General features: G+C 44.0%; 1 protein-coding gene across 2 annotated transcripts in view; it reads left to right on the forward strand.

Moving 5' to 3' along the window:
* Nucleotides 1-1,731: 1,731 nt before the first annotated feature.
* The window catches only part of LOC109196279 (plexin A3), a 47,725-nt gene continuing 37,231 nt past the window's right edge, over nucleotides 1,732-12,225 (forward strand). Inside the window, exon 1 of one of the 2 annotated variants that reach the window (XM_025901903.1) lies at nucleotides 1,732-2,026. The gene's annotated coding sequence lies outside the window, so the exon portion shown is untranslated. Of the gene's footprint in view, nucleotides 2,027-9,071; nucleotides 9,308-12,225 lie in introns of those variants that run through there. The other variant, XM_025901904.1, reaches the window with a different exon arrangement.

Below are 12,225 nucleotides of genomic sequence, written 5' to 3' on the forward strand. Positions count from 1 at the left end.
GAGGCTTCATGATCACGTGTGATAGAGAAAAAGAAATCACACTAACATCTTAAAATACCATCTTATTTATTTTCTCGTGTGAGTTTTGTTTGATTTGGCAAAGATTTTACACGTTTCCTGACTCTACCTTCTGTATTTATCCGGCCTCGGGAGGAAACTGGCTTGTGGGTGACGATCCGCGAGCAGCAGTCTGACTTCATGCTGACAAAAAGCTCCAGATGTGATGTTTGCTTTGAGGGTGTTGATGGAGAAGCGTAGAGCTGGTCAGAAGGAGCTTCACTGTGTCTTTGTGGATCTAGAGAAAGATATGATATGGTACCAAGAGAGGAAGTGTGGTGCTGCATGAGGAAGTCAGGACATGTATGAGGACTGTGGTGAGGTGTGAGAGGTACGAGTGGCACATGGGCTTAAGGTGGAGGTGGGATTACATCAGGGATGGGCTCTGAGCCCCTTTTTGTTTGGGGTGGTGATGGACAGGATTACACATGATATCAGGCAGGAGTCTCTGTGGATGATCGTGTTTGCAGATGACTCTGTGATCTGTGGTGCGAATATGGAGCAGGTGGAGGAGAGGCTGGAGATGTGGAGGCATGAACTGGAGAGAAGTGCAGAACATATCCAGGATCACCCCTCCAAAGCTACCAAAGTGCACAGGAGTGGTGAGGAAGAGAGTGCAGGCAGGGTGGACTGAGTGGAGATGGTGTCAGGGGTGAGGTGAGACCTGCTATCATGTATGATTTGGAGAAGGTGGTAGAACTGAGGATGTCAAGATTTTCATTGGAAGTGACCAGAAAGGAGAGGATTAGAAAAGAAAGCATCTGAGGGACAGATCAGACAAAGACAGGTTGGACATGTTTGAGGAGGGAAGACGAATGTGCTGGACAAAGGTTGTTGAAGGCAGGAAGGAAAAGGAAGACCACAGAGAAGATTCCTGGAAGCGGTGAAGGAGGACACGCAGAGGTTGGTGTGGCAGAGATGAGATGGAGGCAGGTGATCTGCTGTGTCGGGCTTTACGGGGTTAAACTTTTTTATTGTTATTGTTCAGTATTTCTCGATGACTCAACACCTGATGGGAGACGCAGCAGCAATTTTATCATCAGGCACAATGAAATCTCCTGAATGTGTTGCTCAGTTTCTCTCCTCTCTCTCTCCATTAGATCCCTCTGCTTCCGTTTCTTCTCACTGCTCTGCTTCTTCTCTCTCTCTCTTCGCATTCACACGTCTCAGTTTCTCATTTGTGTTTCTTTATCCCTCACGTCTCCATGTGTCTTTACTCCATCTCTCTTCACTCCCCCATCCCCCTTTATTTTGATATGCATCTCCTCACCCCCTCTCTTTCTCTCTCTTATACATTTGCAGGCTATACATCTCCACCGCACCTCTCTATAGGTCTCTCTCTCACACACAGCACTTATATGTCTCTCTCTCAGTTTCTCTCTCCACATCTGGCTTTGGGAGGAGAAAAACAGCAGATTAAGGAGTTGGACTGAACCATGAGAGGCTTTTCGGAGGGGGCACAACAGCTGGTTTTCAATTAAAACGACAGCGCGTTCACTGTCCCATTCCTCTCAACGACGCTCGTTTCCTCTCCGCGTTAAAGCTAACGTCTTCAGAGGAGCACCGAGCCTTTCATAAGCCGATTAATCTATTGATAATTGGTTTAAATGACCGCTTCTAATTGGGCTTATCCCCTCCCAGCTCAGCGCAGAGTGGTACGCTCCAGCTGGGGGGCTGTCTGTGGTGGAGTAGGGGCAGACCGAGCCGAGCCAAGCCGAGGCAGGCTGTGTGTGAATGGGAGACCTCGCCGCGCTCCTGCGCTCTGTGATCTCTGCTCTCTGGATTATTCCTCACTTTTTTAAAACCCGCAGGATTTTGTGGTGACCTGTGCGGGCTCCTCTTGCTGCCTCCAGCTGAGCTCACCTCACTCAGGTTTTATGTGAGGAGAAGAAGAAGAAAGGCAGCAGCAGCGCGTGGGACTGTGTGGATTTAAATAACTGATCGGACTTTTCTGCGCGTTCCCGTGCAGGTAGGTCTGAGGGGTTCCGGAGAGGGTGGATGGTGTTTGGAGGTGGAGAGGCCGGTGATGTTCTCCAGGTCCGGGCGGCAGATATGGGGGTATCGGGGTGGTGGCGGTTGTGGAGAGGGGTGTATGAGTGTGTGGATGTTTCGGGGGGAAAACGCCTCGCTTGCCCTCCGCATCACCGCTCATCAGCTGCTCCTGCTGCCTGCTTTTCCCCCCCTTTCTTTATTTTTTACGCGTGGAAATTTCCTCCTTCTCAGTGCTTTGAGTGGGGATGAAGGAGTGGGACTTGGGGGTTGGTTGATACCACAGGTAGGGGCTGCTTTCGCCCTCGGGGCTCGGCCTGTGTTACGGCACCAAGCGGACCGCTTCGCTCTGTGTTTTTCCTCCATTTTAAAGTGCGGAGTTCGGTGCGTAAAAGAGGCGATTTTGGGCTGCAAGTGTGTGTTTTTCTGTGTGTGGTGAAGGGGAGAGTGGTGGGGGAGGCTGAGGAGGAGAAGGAGGGGAGGAGGGGGTCTGGGAGGTAGCACAGCTCCAGACGCCGATCCATTAAGGAAGAACAAAGGGGGGGAAGGCGGCAGAAAAACGTTCAAAACCGCAGCCGAAACCCAGAAAACGCGTCCGATGATCGCCCCGAACTCTGCGGGCGAACCGCCGGCTGCAGCCCGAGATCCACGCACTAAATTCGGATTTGTGTTTTTCTGAATCCGCCTTCATCCGACTGCCCATGTGCCGAAGAGCAGCCTCGATCTTCTGGATCAGCCCCCAGCCCCGCACACGGAACCGAGACCGGCACATTTCTGATCCGAGTCTCGGTTCGGCGAGTTCAGGGTCGGGATTTATTTCAGAGCCGCGATCGTGATGATCTCATTGTGATCGATGTTCTTCCTGACACACTCAAGTCACACCAGGCTGAAGGTTATCAATCAGAATCCCGACCAAACAGACCACGCTGATCCTCAAGTAACGTTTGGATAACAGTCCCGTTAAAGGATTGCTGATGTGTTTACAAGTCGATCAATGATGTGATCAGTTTAACAACAAACAGTCCAAATCAGGTTTTCATGACCAAACGGCCCCAAATAGCGAAAAAAATGAATCGATAACAAAAAGAATCAGTTATTAAAAACAGATTAAAACATAAATTTGCTGCAGAAGAAGAAGAGGAATCAACCTGCACAGGCGATCAGTAATCACACGATCAATAAGTGATGTGATGGGCTGTATGATAATGAATGATTGAATGTAAATGATGCCAGGAGTAGCAGCAAGTCTCCCCCACATGTGTCCTTACCAAACAGATGTTCAGCTAAACACTGATCCTGTGATCAATAGTCTGATCGATGGCACGGGTCAGATTCAGATCAATAATAAAGGAGACAAACTTGAGATTAAATAATGACTCCAAACCAAACCTACGTGGAGAAAAGTGCAAAAACTGATGAGAGATGATGGTGGATTGAGCACTTTGATCATCAGTTAATCACATCGATTGATCATTTTAAGCAAACAAACACAAAGAGCTTCTGTTTGAACTGTCGTTCAAGGAGTCATCTCAGGAGTTTCTTCACAGTTTTATGGTGTGTTTTTTCTAACAGTTCCCCATTTCACCAGGAGAGTAACCAGCTGATTAACCAATATCCCAGATAAACACATTATCTGCAAAGAGCAAGCTTCAGAAACTCTTTTCCAGCAGAGACATGGATCAGATAACAGCAGCACACAGAAAATCAAATGGAGATCTCGAATGAATCACATAAACATGCGGACAATAATCAAAAGTCACATCCGAGCGAAAATGAAGTTAAGTTTGAATCGAATATAAAAAGTAACGAGAAAAAAAAAGCTTTAAAGTAAGTCCAAACAGCAGATGAATAAAAGCCAAGCAGGTGATGATGACCGCAGCGTGTCCCAGAGGTGAAGATTTTCCATAAATCTGGTCAGAGCTGTAACGACTAGTCCATAAATTTTTAAAGTGATCGGAAAAGAAATGAATCACCGGTTGTTTTGGTAACAGATTTGACATTTTAAGTAAAAAAGTCACGGTTCCATTTGCAGTTTGGCTCAAATTAGTGTATTAGTCCTGCCGGGGCTTCAGTCTGTTGGTCCCATATTATTCCTCTGTTACTCTAGTCTAAATATGCTTCCCAATGGAGATCTTCATTGACTTTTTCTATGACTTGGAATCTGGCACTTTGGTCTAGAACCTGACCAAGATGAGATGTTTGGTATCAGAACCAATTTTTGTGAGTTAAAAAAATATATTTGATCTTAATATTTCCGCTGATTGTGTACACGGGTCACATTTAGCTGCTTTTCCATTCACACTACTTGGTATTTTTAGGAATTTTAAGGAATGAAACTGTTTCACTTCACACAGTTTGTCTACATTGTGTGAAACAGCTGTGTTGCCAGTGGCTTTGCAACAACGCGTTCCCCTCCAGTCCAGCAGGTGGCAGTAATCAAGATCGGATTGCTTTTTGCAGATGAACTCATTGAGCCAATGGACCCTGATCACGAGAAAATGCTAACTTCCTGGTTTGAGACCGGATGTGGGGTTGTACATTTCCGGTAGCTTTACTTTGCGGTCAATCGCTACTGCGAAGATATACTCCAAAATCATGTCCAAAACTCGAAAACGGAAAGATCGCGTTAAGTTACAAAGAGGAGAAGGTGGGAACACTCACCACTGTTGTGTCATAAAAAATCTAATGATCAATTTTGACGTTTAAAGAGTTTAGATCGATCAGTTGTTTACATCACTCAACACAAGCAGAACTGCATTACTGCATGCAGAAGACATTTAAACAGGCAAATGTTCAGCATTCAAACTACAGGTGAACAATAGTCAAACCAGATGTTTCCCCATTATGTCGATATCAGCTAGTCCAGTACACACCTACACAGCATGTTAACAAACCATGAAAAAAAGCCACACAAAAAAATGAACGATTGCTGGTGAGGGTTTCTCTACATTAGTATTTACGAAAGGTGTGTTGTGACTTACCTTCAAAATTACAGTGGTCCCTCGCTATAACGCAGTTCACCTTTCACCTCGCTGTTTCGCGGATTTTTAGTACAAGTTTGCATGCTTTTTTTTTTTTTACATCACATTGTGTCCTGCGTCCTGATCGCTGCAGACGATCTCCTCCGTGACGTCTCTCCTGTACAGTACAGAATCGCTGCATCGATCGCTAGTGTGACTCTGAAGTGCAGTACTGGATGTCCACGATGTCCACACATCAAAAAATAAAACTGGCTACTTGATTTCACCCATCGCTGGTTATTTTTAGAACATAACACCCGCGATAAACGAGGGACAGCTGAGAAATATAACATTTGAATCCCTTTTCTCTTTTGCCCTGAGGTGCGGGGGAAAAATATCGACAAGTCGATGAACATCATTTACAGATATATTGGGTAAATGCCCAAGACATCTATAGAAATGTAAATCACCGCTTCATTCATTCATTTGCTTAACTTGTTTTGGACCTTAAACAAGGCGCGAATAGGACACCGGAAACAAAGCTCCACACAGGAGTTTCCGCACCGGAAGTAGCATATGCTAACGTGCACATAGTCAATACTGGAAAATAGACGAGCAGTGGCACAAAAGCGGATTCCCGACTCCTCTGAACGTCTTACTCGTTGATTTTTCATTACATGCTCACGAATAATTGGTGCAGCCCCTCAGCTGGCTTTTAGAAGTTGACCAATCAGAAGAAATTGGGCTTTTAGAACGGAGGGGAGGTTAAAATGACTGGAATTAAACTGGCTGGCTATCTTGCTGCTGCTCCAATCTCACTGTCTGAGTAGTTTCTGTAAAATATTTTTTAGTTGTTTTCCTCTGAGAAACATCACTCATGAAATGCTTTCAGCTGCCCAACCAAACGAAGGAACTTGAATCAATAAGAACTGATGATGATTTTTAAGTACTGGAGTAATCATTAAGTTAAAGCACCTGTTAGCATGTTACTGTGGCCAGAAGCAGCAATGATGAATCTAGAAGCGAGGAGGAAGCTGCAAAGGTAAAAGAAGAATGCACAGCCAGCTCAGAGAGTAGATATGACCGTGCAAACCGCAGGAACACGCAAAGAAGTTCTAAAAAATAAACGTGGATCAGATCCATGTGCCTATTGCACTTCAGTTAGTTCAGCAGAACTAATGACATTCCCATCAGCCTCAGCTCCACTTTATGTTTAGCGCCATTTTACAGATGTCCTCCATTTTTTAATCTATATGCAGCCTGTAGTTTTACTCGCCATCCAAATAACTCCAAACTCTTGCTCTCTATCAAACGGTGACTCACTGCAGCGCTGGACAAACGTCTACGTCCACTTGCGAAAGACGTTTATGTCGAGGCAGGTGGGGATTTTAATGATTCCTGCAGCTGCTTTCACTCACAGAGGGGCGGGAAACATGCCTCTTTGGAGCAAAACAAATGACTTTAAAACGAGGCAAAGACACCACGGAGTAAATCAGACTGTTATAACTCGCTATTGCTGCTCATTAATGCAGTTTCTTATTGTCAGCCTTTTTGAGATGAAACACTTTTTAATATAAACACTGGGCTGGAACAGCTCGAATTATTTGATTAGACTCTTTAATTCGTCACCAAAACCAGCTTTTATTGAGCTTAAAGCAGGTTCTGTGTAACAAATAAAAATCTTTTTTGATCATTTCATTCAAGTTTTTTGGTGTAAAATGAGAAAACATGCAACAACATCCTGGTGTTCAAGGTGATGGTCCAGTATCAACATGAAGCTTAAAAAACAAGCCAACAACTAATTGTTGTGGCATGTTTCTGTGCAAAAAGACTTAATTGTGTATTCATTTAGTACAAATCACTCTAAATGCCACTCTGCTTTTAATAATACAGCCCAGTACTGTGAGCTGAGTCATAGTTTTGGGATGGTAATGATATAAAATGTCCGAATGGCACCAAATGTTTGTTTTTCCTGAATCATCCACACAAAATGCGGAAGCAGAAACATTGGAAGTAAAACTTTAATGTTCCTTACAGGTGCGTGTAGATGGAGCACAGCTGGATGCAGCTGCACGAATGCCAAACGACTCCAGATCCTCTGGAGGAAGCGTGCTTTTCACATTTCGCTCGCTCGGCCTCTCTGTTACTGTAACGTCCTCTTTGTGATTGTAATGCATCTCGTAAAGTTGCAGTTTTCCTGCTGTGAAGCTGCAACATGTTTCCAGACTGAGCTTCACTTTCCTGCCTGCTGCTTTATCTCAGCATCACTTTTTCCATTTGTGTGTGTGTGTGTGTGTGTGTGTGTCCAGTCTGCAGTCACCTCTGGAGCTAATCTGCCTTCGCTTTGGGATACAATTCAGCTCCAGAGGGAGTTGAACTACCAACCCTGGAGCCTATAAGACATGCACAGAGTGCAGTACAAATGTGTGTGCGAATTTGAAAGTCCATAGCAGGTTTGATTTTCAAGTTGGCATCTCAGGAATGCAATAGGAGATAATATGTTGGACCTGTTACAATTTTTATCTGTTTAGTTAATATTCTTTTTTTCCACTGAGATAATAGTTTCGTGCACGTGTGCGTCAGTAAAAAATACGGTTTGGATGTTCACTCACGAGGAGTTCTGCTACCCTAACTGCTTTGAAATGATTACATGTTGTTGTTCCATGCTGTAACATGCCAGCTGTACCCGGATCAGTTTGCATTGGACATGATTTTTGTTTATTTATTTAACGGTTTGTTTTTGTAATTCCTCTCAGTCAAGTTTAACAAAACTTCCACCACCAGGGGGCGGTGTTTTCAGACATGCGCTGATCTTTTTAGCTTTTCATTATCGTCTTTTTTACTTTAATTTCCTCACCAGGTTTGTCTTTTGTGGGGCTCCAGTTATAAGTAAGAAAGTGCTGTTAATGACTTGCTGAGCTGACCCGCTGTGCCACCTTATGGTAGAAACTGGTATTACACAAAAGTACAGCCAGGCCCAAGTTCAGCTTTAGCTCATAGCTCTTCATCACCACACAGATTTTATCGTTTCTTCACATTGTGATTACAGCGTTAGTTACATTTAGAACGTTTTACACTACTTTTAAACACAGGAAATTAGAACGAGTGCCTTTTAGGAGGGCTACCACTCTTGACTGGCTGTCTTTGGCTTCGCATGATTGTCTTGTTTGCACAGTTACATCTAATCTCATCGTGCCACTCATGCTTTACTGGACAGATGTTTTCAGTTTTTAATGTTTTATGACTGGCAAACAGCTTCTAGGTATGTTACTGGCAGTGTTATGGTTTTACATCCTACCTGGAAAGATGCATCCTTCAAAAGCAGAAACAGTTATGTAAATATTTATGATTGAATGACAACTTGAACATCTGAAAATCATTCCTAAAAAGGAAATGCAGTTACTTCCTAAAGTGATTATTTAAGTAAACTACTCATTACTTTATCTTCTGCAAATATTTTATTTACAAAGTCATAAAGCATAAAGCTGCTTCTTCACAGAGACTCTTATCCCGCGGTTCGGAGGACTCCAACTCCACCCTTTTGGACTGCAGCCACTGATGATGGTCTTTGTCCTGCTTGCACAGTTCTCCACCTGCTGAGGGTTCTCCTTAGAGTGGAGATCCAGCTCACAGCGGAAGGAGTAGAAGGAGGACTTCTCCCATCAGCTGCAGTAAGAAAGGGTGGAGCTGGAGTCCGTGGAGAATTGCTACAACAGCGAACTGAGCAGTGACCAAGTTATCTACTGATAAATTAATCAGAGGTGGCGATTCGCTGCAAACATCTACTAAACTGCTAAAAGTCTCAGTCTGAGGGCTGGTTTGACTCATTTTGTGGATAAACTGCATAATTTCTGTTATTCTAACAGTTTTAAGGCAAAACATTTAATCGATTAACTGAAAAAATAACTTGCCATCTTAGTGATGTTGATTTTGGCTGCTGGCCTAAAATCACTACTCAAGTGAAGCGGTCAGAGGTCACAGCTGTCTGCCTCCGCACGGTTAGAAGGACTGCTTTTGCTCTGGCTTGTTCAAGCATTATTTAGTCATGATTAAATCTGTTTGAAAGGATGTCACAGACAGAGCGAACATCCGCACGGCTGCCTTTAAACGTGTTTGCGGCGAGCCTGTTTTGCGTCGGGTCGTCTCACGTTCTTTGCGGAAACATTTGCGTCTTTCTGTTTGGTTGTGCTCCCATTTACTGGCTGCAATCTGCAGTCATTTGTTGTCCAGTGTTTGAGTGCTGCCATAGCCGTGGAGTGGAATGAAGACGGACGCCGAGTCGGCACTTCATTAAAAAAAACGTAAATATTTGGATCGTTACTTTCCCTCCCACTTGACGCGCAGCTGTAGTCCTTCAGGTGAAGGACTGTTGTTATCCTGCTATTGGAAATCCATCAGTGTGTCTTATTATGGAGCATTGATTTGATATGAGCGTGTCTGTGTGTGTGTGTTTGACCTCGCGTGCGTTCTTAATTATCCTTTTGTCGAAATCAGGTCATGGTGTCACCTGCAGCGGCGTGTTTTTGTGTGTGTTAGACATCAGAGCGGGCAGACGTGTGCAATTTAATCCGGAGCGTTTTGTCTCCCTGTAACACACGCCATTGTTTGTTAATGTACAATTAGAGTCTAAAGTAAAAACGCACACTCGCACTCTGTCACATTGAGTCATTGGCAGAGTCAGCGCTGAGAGAACGCTGAGTCAGCAGAGCGAGACGAACCCTGATATGATATTTCTGCCAGCAGCGTTTCACCTCTGACTCTGTCTGTGAAGACGTTTTACAGCCAGACCAGCCGGTCCTGCTGCTGCGATGACGTCATCTTTCTGTGCACCAGCATGTACTTAAACTGATTCTATCTGAAACTGAGGTTTCAGATCCTCCCCAGTACCCGTCCTAATGAGGTACACATATCAAAGTTAGTGGGCCTCTTATGTTCCAGTCGTGGGTGCTCATATTAAGCACGACCAGAGTCTGAAATAAATGAGATCAGTGTATGTACGCATGATCCCAGAATGTTCTTACTGCTGTTAGCAAGAGCTTTTTTCTATTCTTGGGTATATATGATGTCATAGATAGAGGATTTCCTTATCATCTTCATCTCAGCACAGAGGCCCCGCCCACCTGCTGTTCAAACCTTCTGTTTATGTGAAGGTTGGCTTAAAGCGATGACAGAGCTGCTAATCTCATCGTACTGAAGCTGGTGTTAAATTGCTAAAATGTATTTTTACACCTTCTTCTTGACTGAAAACAAAATACAAATTTTAGTTTTCACAAATATGCATGTTAATCCATACTATTTAAGTCCATTAAGGATTTTTAACAGTGAGGGCATGACGTTGCACTTTTAGCACCGCCCCCTCACAGCTACAATACCGTGGGTTTGAATCCAGCGGCCTGCCGGGGCCTTTCTGTCTGCAGTGGGTACGTTCCCCCCGTGTATGCATGAACTCCAGCTTCCTCCCACAGTCCAAAGACGTACACATCAGGTTATTTGGTGATTCTAAATTGGTTGTAGGTGTGAAACTGAGAGTGAATGGTTGTCTTTTATTCTGTCTCAGCCTTGTGGCAGACTGGCAGCCTATCAGGATGTGCCCTGCCTCTCGCCTTGCGACGGCATGGCCACAACTGTGAAGTGGAAAAGAGGTGGATGGATTTTCAACACACTCCCACAAACGATAACAAGAAGTTAGAAGCAAATGCACAACAGAAGCTTCCGTGTGTGTAAATGGGTAACTCGTTGAAGTGCCTATAGGATTTCTTTGTGACTTGCTTCATGCCTTAAATCAAAATGAATGCTGTATAGGGTCCCATTCACGCTGGAGTGCCTCCTGTGAAACAGGAAGTCCACAGAATGGCAGTTCTTGAAGTAGCGGTGTTGTTTGGGGAGGGCGACCGAAAGGTAGAGAAGCTGAAATGGTTTGTTGCAGACAGAGGATGGATTCAGGAGCAGCAGAGCGGTGTAGGATAAAGAAAGACTGCTTTGAACTGCTGAAAACACACGGAGCCTTTTTAAAGTGTCAAAGGAAAAAAAATACTTATGAAGTCATAAAAGTTTTCTGTGACTGATGCATTATTTATGAATTTGTTAGATTATCAGTCCTGATGCATCGGCAGCATTTCATGCAGCAGGTGTATTTTAACTGCTTTATAAACAGTTAGTTAGTTTAGTCCAAGGTTTTACAGCCTCAGGGCCGGGCTCAGTGTTGACTTTGGCTCCTGGAGTCGATTCACTTTTCCTCACATAGCGTTCAGCACCTCTCCGCTGACGAGCAGCAGCTTGCTCACTGAAATCCTGTTTCCTGTCTGTTTGAACACGAACTTAAACACAGCCACGATTTAAACACAGCAGTTCACTTGTTTCTGGGACCGTCTCACTCCTGCGAACAGCAACATGAAAGATTTACGACAGAAACGTTAACGTCACCTGACGACGAGCCACCGGCCATCCCCGCTGCTGCCTGCGCCTGTTTTTAATGCTGCTCATTGTCTAATTTTTTGTGGTAATGTGTAGATGAGTGTAGTTAGTTCATCAGTTTCCTCCTAGAGCCATCAGCTTCATTAGAGACGGATGCTAAGAGCTTCTTTTTGTGCAGCAGTTCAGACAAATGTGCTGAGGACGAGGAGGAAGCTGCAGGCTGTGATTTCACAAACGCTGCAGATGCATTAAACACAAATTACTTTAATTGTTAGTCATCATTTAGTTTTATAGTTGATGCTGTTTGAAAATGTTCATAAACATTTTTATCATAGTTTTTATTGACCAAAGTCGCTCAATTCCACAGCCTAACTGGAACAACAGGGATAGATTTTCTCAAATTAGTCTGCAAATAGTGCAAAGTGACCCTTTCAGTGAGCTCTTCACAAGTTTGATGGTTTGTGCAATAACTTCATGAGGTATTCATGATCTCATACTCTGTTTTGAAGGCTTGAAGTATAAACTTGTGCTCAGGCTCTTTGTGTCGTGTCGGCTTTTCAACAGCTGAGAAGAACATTTATTTGTCTTGATAAAGAGAAGCGAACCTGCAGCTGTGAACGGTGTTAAAATACGTGTCCGTTTCTAATCTGCTCACAAGGAATGTAGTTTATATAAGAAGTACACACCCTGTTCTAATCAATGAATTGTAAATCTAAACTGTGTTAAGATAAAGGAGCCATTGTCCAAACCGGGCTAAATTGGATTGCCAAACATTGGAATATTTGGAGTATTTGTGTTTGTCACA

The sequence above is a fragment of the Oreochromis niloticus genome, linkage group LG20 (assembly GCF_001858045.2).
Source record: "Oreochromis niloticus isolate F11D_XX linkage group LG20, O_niloticus_UMD_NMBU, whole genome shotgun sequence".
Lineage (NCBI taxonomy): Eukaryota > Metazoa > Chordata > Actinopteri > Cichliformes > Cichlidae > Oreochromis > Oreochromis niloticus.